A 12,432-nucleotide genomic window follows, 5' to 3' on the forward strand; every position below is an offset into this window, starting at 1 on the left:
TACTGATGAGTTAGTCCAGTATTAGAGCAGTACTGATGAGTTAGTCCAGTATTAGAGCAGTACTGATGAGTTAGTCCAGTATTAGAGCATTACTGATGAGTTAGTCCAGTATTAGAGCAATGCTGATGAGTTAGTCCAGTATAAGAGCAGTACTGATGAGTTAGTCCAGTATTAGAGCAGTACTGATGAGAGTTAGTCCAGTATTAGAGCAGTACTGATGAGTTAGTCCAGTATTAGAGCAGTACTGATGAGTTACTACAGTATTAGAGCAGTACTGATGAGTTAGTCCAGTATTAGAGCAGTACTGATGAGTTAGTACAGTATTAAAGCAGTACTGATGAGAGTTAGTCCAGTATTAGAGCTGTACTGATGAGTTAGTTCAGTATTAGAGCAGTACTGATGAGTTAGTCCAGTATTAGAGCAGTAATATATATATATATATATATATATATATATATATATATATATATATATATATATATATATACCTATATCTCTATAGGTAGCAGAGAGACTGGTGTTAGTGCAGTATATTCTCTATGGGTAGCAGAGAGACTGGTGTTAGTTCAGTATAGTATCTCTATAGGTAGCAGAGAGACTGGTGTTAGTTCAGTATAGTCTCTCTATAGGTAGCAGAGAGACTGGTGTTAGTTCAGTATAGTCTCTATAGGTAGCAGAGAGACTGGTGTTAGTTCAGTATAGCTCTATAGGTAGCAGAGAGACTGGTGTTAGTTCAGTAGATGGTGGTGTTAGTTCAGTATAGTATCTCTATAGGTAGCAGAGAGACTGGTGTTAGTTCAGTATAGTCTCTATAGGTAGCAGAGAGACTGGTGTTAGTTCAGTATAGTATCTCTATAGGTAGCAGAGAGACTGGTGTTAGTTCAGTATAGTATCTCTATAGGTAGCAGAGAGACTGGTGTTAGTTCAGTATAGTATCTCTATAGGTAGCAGATAGACTGGTGTTAGTTCAGTATAGTATCTCTATAGGTAGCAGAGAGACTGGTGTTAGTTCAGTATAGTCTCTATAGGTAGCAGAGAGACTGGTGTTAGTTCAGTATCTCTATATGTAGCAGAGAGACTGGTGTTAGTTCAGTATAGTCTCTATAGGTAGCAGAGAGACTGGTGTTAGTTAGTTCAGTATAGTCTCTATAGGTAGCTGAGAGACTGGTGTTAGTTCAGTATAGAATCTCTATAGGTAGCAGAGATACTGGTGTTAGTTCAGTATAGTGTAGCAGAGAGACTGGTGTTAGTTCAGTATAGTCTCTCTAGTCTAGTTAACAGTGTTTCTCAACATCTCTCCTGGGGACCCACTGTGGAAGCTGGCTTTCACTCACTATACTGTAGTTATGCTGTATTTTTGGCCACTGCATTAAGTGGTTTTACAGTAATGGGAGTGATTAGTTGTAATGACAACCTGTGAGTACCCAGGACCTGTTGAGAAACCTTGGGGTTAGTGTGACTAGTTAGTGGGTTGGAAAGGAGAGAGAGAGGGTTTCTGTGTGTAATGTTAACCACAGGACTCACAGTGTTAACAGACTTACAATCGTTGCAAACCACAACACCGATAGAGAAACTTGTGCCAGAGAAAAACAAGACATGTCTTCAAATACAACACAACTTCACCGTGTATGAAGAATGGAATCGTGGCTGGGCGGCCATTTTCTGCATCCAGCACATTCTAGTGGTCTTCTTCCAAGCTTCAATTGTATTTATTTAAACCTTTATTTAACTAGGCAAGTCAGTTAAAGAACAAATTCTTCTTTACAATGACGGCCTACACCGGCCAAACCGGACGACGCTGGGCCAATTGTGCGCCCCCCCCCTATGGGACTCCCAATCACTGCAGGTTGTGATACAGCCTGGATTCGAACCAGGGTGTCTGTAGCGCCGTCTCTAGCAGTGAGATGCAGTGCCTTAGACCGCTGCGCCACTCAGGAGCCAGAAATGACTATGTCTTTACATCGTACCTCTATGTGTCCGTGTCGTTCTGTCAGTATGTTGTAGAAACTCTACAGGGGGAGGAGTCGGGGGGAATGTCCCATGTGGAACCAGAAAAATGGTGATGGATTTTAACAGACAATGTACAGTACACATGTACAGTACACATCAACTGGATTCAGAGAATGCAGAGTAAAATAAAAGAAGGGAAACAACACAGGATTAAGTCCCAACTGGCTCCCTATTCCCTACATAGTGCACAGCTGCCCATAGACACTGGTCTAAAGTAGTGCACTATAAAGGGAATAGGGTGCCAGAGTCCTATTGACCCTGGTCTAAAGTAGTGTACTATGTAGGGAATAAGGTGCCAGAGTCCTATTGACCCTGGTCTAAAGTAGTGTAATATAAAGGGAATAGGGTGCCAGAGTCCTATTGACCCTGGTCTAAAGTAGTGCACTATAAAGGGAATAGGGTGCCAGAGTCCTATAGACCCTGGTCTAAAGTAGTGTACTATAAAGGGAATAGGGTGCCAGAGTCCTATTGACCCTGGTCTAAAGTAGTGCACTATAAAGGGAATAAGGTGCCAGAGTCCTATTGACCCTGGTCTAAAGTAGTGTACTATAAAGGGAATAAGGTGCCAGAGTCCTATTGACCCTGGTCTAAAGTAGTGTAATATGTAGGGAATAAGGTGCCAGAGTCCTATTGACCCTGGTCTAAAGTAGTGTAATATGTAGGGAATAGGGTACCAGAGTCCTATTGACCCTGGTCTAAAGTAGTGTAATATGTAGGGAATAGGGTACCAGAGTCCTATTGACCCTGGTCTAAAGTAGTGTAATATGTAGGGAATAGGGTACCAGAGTCCTATTGACCCTGGTCTAAAGTAGTGTAATATGTAGGGAATAGGGTACCAGAGTCCTATTGACCCTGGTCTAAAGTAGTGCACTATAAAGGGAATAGGGTGCCAGAGTCCTATTGACCCTGGTCAAAAGTAGTGTACTATAAAGGGAATAGGGTGCCAGAGTCCTATTGACCCTGGTCAAAAGTAGTGTACTATAAAGGGAATAGGGTGCCAGAGTCCTATTGACCCTGGTCTAAAGTATTGCACTATAAAGGGAATAGGGTGCCAGAGTCCTATTGACCCTGGTCTAAAGTAGTGTAATATGTAGGGAATAAGGTGCCAGAGTCCTATTGACCCTGGTCTAAAGTAGTGTAATATGTAGGGAATAAGGTGCCAGAGTCCTATTGACCCTGGTCAAAAGTAGTGTAATATGTAGGGAATAAGGTGCCAGAGTCCTATTGACCCTGGTCTAAAGTAGTGTAATATGTAGGGAATAAGGTGCCAGAGTCCTATTGACCCTGGTCAAAAGTAGTGTACTATAAAGGGAATAGGGTGCCAGAGTCCTATTGACCCTGGTCTAAAGTAGTGTAATATGTAGGGAATAAGGAGCCAGAGTCCTATTGACCCTGGTCTAAAGTAGTGTTCTATAAAGGGAATAGGGTGCCAGAGTCCTATTGACCCTGGTCTAAAGTAGTGTAATATGTAGGGAATAAGGTGCCAGAGTCCTATTGACCCTGGTCTAAAGTAGTGTACTATAAAGGGAATAAGGAGCCAGAGTCCTATTGACCCTGGTCTAAAGTAGTGCACTATAAAGGGAATAAGGTGCCAGAGTCCTATTGACCCTGGTCTAAAGTAGTGCACTATAAAGGGAATAAGGTGCCAGAGTCCTATTGACCCTGGTCTAAAGTAGTGCACTATAAAGGGAATAAGGTGCCAGAGTCCTATTGACCCTGGTCTAAAGTAGTGCACTATAAAGGGAATAAGGTGCCAGAGTCCTATTGACCCTGGTCTAAAGTAGTGCACTATAAAGGGAATAAGGTGCCAGAGTCCTATTGACCCTGGTCTAAAGTAGTGCACTATGTAGGGAATAAGGTGCCAGAGTCCTATTGACCCTGGTCTAAAGTAGTGCACTATAAAGGGAATAAGGTGCCAGAGTCCTATTGACCCTGGTCTAAAGTAGTGCACTATAAAGGGAATAAGGTGCCAGAGTCCTATTGACCCTGGTCTAAAGTAGTGTAATATGTAGGGAATAAGGTGCCAGAGTCCTATTGACCCTGGTCTAAAGTAGTGTAATATGTAGGGAATAAGGTGCCAGAGTCCTATTGACCCTGGTCTAAAGTAGTGTAATGTGTAGGGAATAAGGTGCCAGAGTCCTATTGACCCTGGTCTAAAGTAGTGTAATATGTAGGGAATAAGATGCCAGAGTCCTATTGACCCTGTTCTAAAGTAGTGTAATATAAAGGGAATAGGGTGCCAGAGTCCTATTGACCCTGGTCTAAAGTAGTGTAATATGTAGGGAATAAGGTGCCAGAGTCCTATAGACCCTGGTCTAAAGTAGTGCACTATGTAGGGAATAAGGTGCCAGAGTCCTATTGACCCTGGTCTAAAGTAGTGTACTATAAATGGAATAAGGAGCCAGAGTCCTATTGACCCTGGTCTAAAGTAGTGCACTATAAAGGGAATAAGGTGCCAGAGTCCTATTGACCCTGGTCTAAAGTAGTGCACTATAAAGGGAATAAGGTGCCAGAGTCCTATTGACCCTGGTCTAAAGTAGTGCACTATAAAGGGAATAAGGTGCCAGAGTCCTATTGACCCTGGTCTAAAGTAGTGTACTATAAAGGGAATAGGGTGCCAGAGTCCTATTGACCCTGGTCTAAAGTAGTGTAATATGTAGGGAATAAGGTGCCAGAGTCCTATTGACCCTGGTCTAAAGTAGTGTAATATGTAGGGAATAAGGTGCCAGAGTCCTATTGACCCTGGTCTAAAGTAGTGTAATATGTAGGGAATAAGGTGCCAGAGTCCTATTGACCCTGGTCTAAAGTAGTGTAATATGTAGGGAATAAGATGCCAGAGTCCTATTGACCCTGGTCTAAAGTAGTGTAATATAAAGGGAATAGGGTGCCAGAGTCCTATTGACCCTGGTCTAAAGTAGTGTAATATGTAGGGAATAAGGTGCCAGAGTCCTATAGACCCTGGTCTAAAGTAGTGCACTATGTAAGGAATAAGGTGCCAGAGTCCTATTGACCCTGGTCAAAAGTAGTGTACTATAAAGGGAATAAGGTGCCAGAGTCCTATAGACCCTGGTCTAAAGTAGTGCACTATGTAGGGAATAAGGTGCCAGAGTCCTATAGACCCTGGTCTAAAGTAGTGCACTATGTAGGGAATAAGGTGCCAGAGTCCTATTGACCCTGGTCAAAAGTAGTGCACTATAAAGGGAATAAGGTGCCAGAGTCCTATTGACCCTGGTCTAAAGTAGTGTACTATAAAGGGAATAGGGTGCCAGAGTCCTATTGACCCTGGTCTAAAGTAGTGTAATATGTAGGGAATAAAGGTGCCAGAGTCCTATTGACCCTGGTCTAAAGTAGTGTAATATAAAGGGAATAGGGTGCCAGAGTCCTATTGACCCTGGTCTAAAGTAGTGCACTATAAAGGGAATAAGGTGCCAGAGTCCTATTGACCCTGGTCTAAAGTAGTGCACTATAAAGGGAATAAGGTGCCAGAGTCCTATTGACCCTGGTCTAAAGTAGTGCACTATGTAGGGAATAAGGTGCCAGAGTCCTATTGACCCTGGTCTAAAGTAGTGCACTATAAAGGGAATAAGGAGCCAGAGTCCTATTGACCCTGGTCTAAAGTATTGCACTATAAAGGGAATAGGGTGCCAGAGTCCTATTGACCCTGGTCTAAAGTAGTGTAATATGTAGGGAATAAGGTGCCAGAGTCCTATTGACCCTGGTCTAAAGTAGTGTAATATGTAGGGAATAAGGTGCCAGAGTCCTATTGACCCTGGTCTAAAGTAGTGTAATATGTAGGGAATAAGGTGCCAGAGTCCTATTGACCCTGGTCTAAAGTAGTGTAATATGTAGGGAATAAGGTGCCAGAGTCCTATTGACCCTGGTCAAAAGTAGTGTAATATGTAGGGAATAAGGTGCCAGAGTCCTATTGACCCTGGTCTAAAGTAGTGTAATATGTAGGGAATAAGGTGCCAGAGTCCTATTGACCCTGGTCAAAAGTAGTGTACTATAAAGGGAATAGGGTGCCAGAGTCCTATTGACCCTGGTCTAAAGTAGTGTAATATGTAGGGAATAAGGAGCCAGAGTCCTATTGACCCTGGTCTAAAGTAGTGTTCTATAAAGGGAATAGGGTGCCAGAGTCCTATTGACCCTGGTCTAAAGTAGTGTAATTTGTAGGGAATAAGGTGCCAGAGTCCTATTGACCCTGGTCTAAAGTAGTGTACTATAAAGGGAATAAGGAGCCAGAGTCCTATTGACCCTGGTCTAAAGTAGTGCACTATAAAGGGAATAAGGTGCCAGAGTCCTATTGACCCTGGTCTAAAGTAGTGCACTATAAAGGGAATAAGGTGCCAGAGTCCTATTGACCCTGGTCTAAAGTAGTGCACTATAAAGGGAATAAGGTGCCAGAGTCCTATTGACCCTGGTCTAAAGTAGTGCACTATAAAGGGAATAAGGTGCCAGAGTCCTATTGACCCTGGTCTAAAGTAGTGCACTATAAAGGGAATAAGGTGCCAGAGTCCTATTGACCCTGGTCTAAAGTAGTGCACTATGTAGGGAATAAGGTGCCAGAGTCCTATTGACCCTGGTCTAAAGTAGTGCACTATAAAGGGAATAAGGTGCCAGAGTCCTATTGACCCTGGTCTAAAGTAGTGCACTATAAAGGGAATAAGGTGCCAGAGTCCTATTGACCCTGGTCTAAAGTAGTGTAATATGTAGGGAATAAGGTGCCAGAGTCCTATTGACCCTGGTCTAAAGTAGTGTAATATGTAGGGAATAAGGTGCCAGAGTCCTATTGATCCTGGTCTAAAGTAGTGTAATGTGTAGGGAATAAGGTGCCAGAGTCCTATTGACCCTGGTCTAAAGTAGTGTAATATGTAGGGAATAAGATGCCAGAGTCCTATTGACCCTGTTCTAAAGTAGTGTAATATAAAGGGAATAGGGTGCCAGAGTCCTATTGACCCTGGTCTAAAGTAGTGTAATATGTAGGGAATAAGGTGCCAGAGTCCTATAGACCCTGGTCTAAAGTAGTGCACTATGTAGGGAATAAGGTGCCAGAGTCCTATTGACCCTGGTCTAAAGTAGTGTACTATAAATGGAATAAGGAGCCAGAGTCCTATTGACCCTGGTCTAAAGTAGTGCACTATAAAGGGAATAAGGTGCCAGAGTCCTATTGACCCTGGTCTAAAGTAGTGCACTATAAAGGGAATAAGGTGCCAGAGTCCTATTGACCCTGGTCTAAAGTAGTGCACTATAAAGGGAATAAGGTGCCAGAGTCCTATTGACCCTGGTCTAAAGTAGTGTACTATAAAGGGAATAGGGTGCCAGAGTCCTATTGACCCTGGTCTAAAGTAGTGTAATATGTAGGGAATAAGGTGCCAGAGTCCTATTGACCCTGGTCTAAAGTAGTGTAATATGTAGGGAATAAGGTGCCAGAGTCCTATTGACCCTGGTCTAAAGTAGTGTAATATGTAGGGAATAAGGTGCCAGAGTCCTATTGACCCTGGTCTAAAGTAGTGTAATATGTAGGGAATAAGATGCCAGAGTCCTATTGACCCTGGTCTAAAGTAGTGTAATATAAAGGGAATAGGGTGCCAGAGTCCTATTGACCCTGGTCTAAAGTAGTGTAATATGTAGGGAATAAGGTGCCAGAGTCCTATAGACCCTGGTCTAAAGTAGTGCACTATGTAAGGAATAAGGTGCCAGAGTCCTATAGACCCTGGTCTAAAGTAGTGCACTATGTAGGGAATAAGGTGCCAGAGTCCTATTGACCCTGGTCTAAAGTAGTGTACTATAAAGGGAATAGGGTGCCAGAGTCCTATTGACCCTGGTCTAAAGTAGTGTAATATGTAGGGAATAAAGGTGCCAGAGTCCTATTGACCCTGGTCTAAAGTAGTGTAATATAAAGGGAATAGGGTGCCAGAGTCCTATTGACCCTGGTCTAAAGTAGTGCACTATAAAGGGAATAAGGTGCCAGAGTCCTATTGACCCTGGTCTAAAGTAGTGCACTATAAAGGGAATACGGTGCCAGAGTCCTATTGACCCTGGTCTAAAGTAGTGCACTATGTAGGGAATAAGGTGCCAGAGTCCTATTGACCCTGGTCTAAAGTAGTGCACTATAAAGGGAATAAGGTGCCAGAGTCCTATTGACCCTGGTCTAAAGTAGTGCACTATAAAGGGAATAAGGTGCCAGAGTCCTATTGACCCTGGTCTAAAGTAGTGTAATATGTAGGGAATAAGGTGCCAGAGTCCTATTGACCCTGGTCTAAAGTAGTGTAATATGTAGGGAATAAGGTGCCAGAGTCCTATTGACCCTGGTCTAAAGTAGTGTAATGTGTAGGGAATAAGGTGCCAGAGTCCTATTGACCCTGGTCTAAAGTAGTGTAATATGTAGGGAATAAGATGCCAGAGTCCTATTGACCCTGGTCTAAAGTAGTGTAATATAAAGGGAATAGGGTGCCAGAGTCCTATTGACCCTGGTCTAAAGTAGTGTAATATGTAGGGAATAAGGTGCCAGAGTCCTATAGACCCTGGTCTAAAGTAGTGCACTATGTAGGGAATAAGGTGCCAGAGTCCTATTGACCCTGGTCTAAAGTAGTGTACTATAAATGGAATAAGGAGCCAGAGTCCTATTGACCCTGGTCTAAAGTAGTGCACTATAAAGGGAATAAGGTGCCAGAGTCCTATTGACCCTGGTCTAAAGTAGTGCACTATAAAGGGAATAAGGTGCCAGAGTCCTATTGACCCTGGTCTAAAGTAGTGCACTATAAAGGGAATAAGGTGCCAGAGTCCTATTGACCCTGGTCTAAAGTAGTGTACTATAAAGGGAATAGGGTGCCAGAGTCCTATTGACCCTGGTCTAAAGTAGTGTAATATGTAGGGAATAAGGTGCCAGAGTCCTATTGACCCTGGTCTAAAGTAGTGTAATATGTAGGGAATAAGGTGCCAGAGTCCTATTGACCCTGGTCTAAAGTAGTGTAATATGTAGGGAATAAGGTGCCAGAGTCCTATTGACCCTGGTCTAAAGTAGTGTAATATGTAGGGAATAAGATGCCAGAGTCCTATTGACCCTGGTCTAAAGTAGTGTAATATAAAGGGAATAGGGTGCCAGAGTCCTATTGACCCTGGTCTAAAGTAGTGTAATATGTAGGGAATAAGGTGCCAGAGTCCTATAGACCCTAGTCTAAAGTAGTGCACTATGTAAGGAATAAGGTGCCAGAGTCCTATTGACCCTGGTCAAAAGTAGTGTACTATAAAGGGAATAAGGTGCCAGAGTCCTATAGACCCTGGTCTAAAGTAGTGCACTATGTAGGGAATAAGGTGCCAGAGTCCTATAGACCCTGGTCTAAAGTAGTGCACTATGTAGGGAATAAGGTGCCAGAGTCCTATTGACCCTGGTCAAAAGTAGTGCACTATAAAGGGAATAAGGTGCCAGAGTCCTATTGACCCTGGTCTAAAGTAGTGTACTATAAAGGGAATAGGGTGCCAGAGTCCTATTGACCCTGGTCAAAAGTAGTGTAATATAAAGGGAATAGGGTGCCAGAGTCCTATTGACCCTGGTCAAAAGTAGTGTAATATGTAGGGAATAAGGTGCCAGAGTCCTATTGACCCTGGTCTAAAGTAGTGTAATATGTATGGAATAAGGTGCCAGAGTCCTATTGACCCTGGTCTAAAGTAGTGTACTATAAAGGGAATAGGGTGCCAGAGTCCTATTGACCCTGGTCTAAAGTAGTGCACTATGTAGGGAATAAAGTGCCAGAGTCCTATTGACCCTGGTCTAAAGTAGTGTAATATGTAGGGAATAAGGTGCCAGAGTCCTATTGACCCTGGTCAAAAGTAGTGTACTATAAAGGGAATAAGGTGCCAGAGTCCTATTGACCCTGGTCTAAAGTAGTGCACTATAAAGGGAATAAGGTGCCAGAGTCCTATTGACCCTGGTCTAAAGTAGTGCACTATAAAGGGAATAAGGTGCCAGAGTCCTATTGACCCTGGTCTAAAGTAGTGCACTATGTAGGGAATAAGGTGCCAGAGTCCTATTGACCCTGGTCTAAAGTAGTGCACTATAAAGGGAATAAGGTGCCAGAGTCCTATTGACCCTGGTCTAAAGTAGTGCACTATAAAGGGAATAAGGTGCCAGAGTCCTATTGACCCTGGTCTAAAGTAGTGTAATATGTAGGGAATAAGGTGCCAGAGTCCTATTGACCCTGGTCTAAAGTAGTGTAATATGTAGGGAATAAGGTGCCAGAGTCCTATTGATCCTGGTCTAAAGTAGTGTAATGTGTAGGGAATAAGGTGCCAGAGTCCTATTGACCCTGGTCTAAAGTAGTGTAATATGTAGGGAATAAGATGCCAGAGTCCTATTGACCCTGTTCTAAAGTAGTGTAATATAAAGGGAATAGGGTGCCAGAGTCCTATTGACCCTGGTCTAAAGTAGTGTAATATGTAGGGAATAAGGTGCCAGAGTCCTATAGACCCTGGTCTAAAGTAGTGCACTATGTAGGGAATAAGGTGCCAGAGTCCTATTGACCCTGGTCTAAAGTAGTGTACTATAAATGGAATAAGGAGCCAGAGTCCTATTGACCCTGGTCTAAAGTAGTGCACTATAAAGGGAATAAGGTGCCAGAGTCCTATTGACCCTGGTCTAAAGTAGTGCACTATAAAGGGAATAAGGTGCCAGAGTCCTATTGACCCTGGTCTAAAGTAGTGCACTATAAAGGGAATAAGGTGCCAGAGTCCTATTGACCCTGGTCTAAAGTAGTGTACTATAAAGGGAATAGGGTGCCAGAGTCCTATTGACCCTGGTCTAAAGTAGTGTAATATGTAGGGAATAAGGTGCCAGAGTCCTATTGACCCTGGTCTAAAGTAGTGTAATATGTAGGGAATAAGGTGCCAGAGTCCTATTGACCCTGGTCTAAAGTAGTGTAATATGTAGGGAATAAGGTGCCAGAGTCCTATTGACCCTGGTCTAAAGTAGTGTAATATGTAGGGAATAAGATGCCAGAGTCCTATTGACCCTGGTCTAAAGTAGTGTAATATAAAGGGAATAGGGTGCCAGAGTCCTATTGACCCTGGTCTAAAGTAGTGTAATATGTAGGGAATAAGGTGCCAGAGTCCTATAGACCCTGGTCTAAAGTAGTGCACTATGTAAGGAATAAGGTGCCAGAGTCCTATAGACCCTGGTCTAAAGTAGTGCACTATGTAGGGAATAAGGTGCCAGAGTCCTATTGACCCTGGTCTAAAGTAGTGTACTATAAAGGGAATAGGGTGCCAGAGTCCTATTGACCCTGGTCTAAAGTAGTGTAATATGTAGGGAATAAAGGTGCCAGAGTCCTATTGACCCTGGTCTAAAGTAGTGTAATATAAAGGGAATAGGGTGCCAGAGTCCTATTGACCCTGGTCTAAAGTAGTGCACTATAAAGGGAATAAGGTGCCAGAGTCCTATTGACCCTGGTCTAAAGTAGTGCACTATAAAGGGAATACGGTGCCAGAGTCCTATTGACCCTGGTCTAAAGTAGTGCACTATGTAGGGAATAAGGTGCCAGAGTCCTATTGACCCTGGTCTAAAGTAGTGCACTATAAAGGGAATAAGGTGCCAGAGTCCTATTGACCCTGGTCTAAAGTAGTGCACTATAAAGGGAATAAGGTGCCAGAGTCCTATTGACCCTGGTCTAAAGTAGTGTAATATGTAGGGAATAAGGTGCCAGAGTCCTATTGACCCTGGTCTAAAGTAGTGTAATATGTAGGGAATAAGGTGCCAGAGTCCTATTGACCCTGGTCTAAAGTAGTGTAATGTGTAGGGAATAAGGTGCCAGAGTCCTATTGACCCTGGTCTAAAGTAGTGTAATATGTAGGGAATAAGATGCCAGAGTCCTATTGACCCTGGTCTAAAGTAGTGTAATATAAAGGGAATAGGGTGCCAGAGTCCTATTGACCCTGGTCTAAAGTAGTGTAATATGTAGGGAATAAGGTGCCAGAGTCCTATAGACCCTGGTCTAAAGTAGTGCACTATGTAGGGAATAAGGTGCCAGAGTCCTATTGACCCTGGTCTAAAGTAGTGTACTATAAATGGAATAAGGAGCCAGAGTCCTATTGACCCTGGTCTAAAGTAGTGCACTATAAAGGGAATAAGGTGCCAGAGTCCTATTGACCCTGGTCTAAAGTAGTGCACTATAAAGGGAATAAGGTGCCAGAGTCCTATTGACCCTGGTCTAAAGTAGTGCACTATAAAGGGAATAAGGTGCCAGAGTCCTATTGACCCTGGTCTAAAGTAGTGTACTATAAAGGGAATAGGGTGCCAGAGTCCTATTGACCCTGGTCTAAAGTAGTGTAATATGTAGGGAATAAGGTGCCAGAGTCCTATTGACCCTGGTCTAAAGTAGTGTAATATGTAGGGAATAAGGTGCCAGAGTCCTATTGACCCTGGTCTAA

The 12,432-nt window shown here is 43.1% G+C and overlaps 1 protein-coding gene across 3 annotated transcripts in view; it reads right to left on the bottom strand.

The window, feature by feature from the left end:
• Nucleotides 1-12,432, bottom strand: part of LOC110535119 (amyloid-beta A4 precursor protein-binding family A member 1) — a 132,005-nt gene that overhangs the window by 15,665 nt on the left and 103,908 nt on the right. The window lies entirely within an intron of this gene.

Source organism: Oncorhynchus mykiss, chromosome 11 (genome assembly GCF_013265735.2).
Source record: "Oncorhynchus mykiss isolate Arlee chromosome 11, USDA_OmykA_1.1, whole genome shotgun sequence".
In the NCBI taxonomy this organism is placed as follows: Eukaryota; Metazoa; Chordata; class Actinopteri; order Salmoniformes; family Salmonidae; genus Oncorhynchus; species Oncorhynchus mykiss.